Source organism: Penaeus monodon, chromosome 29 (assembly GCF_015228065.2).
Source record: "Penaeus monodon isolate SGIC_2016 chromosome 29, NSTDA_Pmon_1, whole genome shotgun sequence".
Classification (NCBI taxonomy): domain Eukaryota; kingdom Metazoa; phylum Arthropoda; class Malacostraca; order Decapoda; family Penaeidae; genus Penaeus; species Penaeus monodon.
In genome coordinates, this window is record NC_051414.1 from 20,172,414 (window position 1) to 20,173,906 (window position 1,493).

Below are 1,493 nucleotides of genomic sequence, written 5' to 3' on the forward strand. Positions count from 1 at the left end.
ATCAAATATTGATATTTTTTATATAAATTTTCATAATTATGTTGTTAAACTTGAAATCAGATGTGCTGAGTGTAATGTAAACCTTTTTTTTTTTTTCCTTTAGTAACTGGTCGTCCCTCTCTCTTTCTGTCTCTTCGATTAATCCTTTCTAGTTGGTTAATTTACTAGTTATTGATTTCATGGTATGTGTAGCTAGCAATGATATTTGAATTACTATTTCAAAGATGATGTTAAGATCCCAGTTGTTAAGAATGTTCTATGACAGATTTAGTTGTGTCTCTTTTATCATGTTTTGCACACTGATGTACTCAGTCATATATGAGTTCTGTAATTTATTCACTGGTTTACATCATTTCATGTAATATTTAGAGGAAATATTTTGTATAATAACATTTTGGTCTCTTTGTAAAGGAAATATATTTGTACAATACCCAATTTTATAACATTTTATTTTCATTTTGAAAAGTACTATATTAATTTATTGTACATAACCTTTTTTCTAATGCTATTTACTTTTGCATGACTAAATGAAGAAAGCTAACACACTGAACATGATGCTTTTTACAAAAGTTATAATTCAGCAAGAGTTGGTGATATGCACATAATGTGCTAGAAATCAGTAGCATCTTTCCTTATGGAGGAATTTTACAGAAAATGTACCATATACTGTTGTTCAGTTCACAACTTTTTGAGTGAAACATTTCTGTTCCCAGTGATACTGTAATATAGTAAATTAAACGTAACAGTGGGGATTTAAGATATTGAAAGTTGGTATGCTATGGATTTGTTAAAAAGATGTATATAGAGAAGATTTAAATTTTTATTTATCTATATACTCCCATCCTCTTCCGCAGATATCTAATACATATATGAGTATAAATGTGCATGGCAGGCACATAAATGTCAGATGTTCCCTGACATGTGGCAGAAGTATATTTATAAGCATGTCTAGTTATGTCTGTGAACATTTGAATATTTCATGGGCATTATTAGCCCATTCCTGCTGGAATGATGTCTAATCATGTAATGATAGAACACCCTTCATGGCAAAATGACACATTCATGTAATGGGTAATCAACTTGCTGTATGTTGTGTATGCTAAGCAGTTATGTGCTTGTTTGGCCCATCAAAAGTAGGCTTAAAGCCTCTGTTTAGCTTTATTATCTAAAAAATAACTTATGCTGCAGCCAAAGGCTTAGAAAGTGGGAAAATTTTATGTTTCCCATGTTTCTGATTTTGCCCTCAAGAAGGGGACTGAATGCAACCTGACATGTTTGGCCTGGCACCAGGGCTCCCACTGTGATTGAGTTAACTAATAGTGCACCAAACTGGAGGTGATAGTATGTTAGTTATCATGCAACTAGGTGGGTGGATGGATCAGGTTTGTGGTAAATGGTCTTTGTGAAGTAAGCCAGACATCAGCCAGAAGTGCTCAGAAATGCCCCAATGGGTTAAGCATAGATAAGTTAGTCTTTTGCTCATTATTTACTTG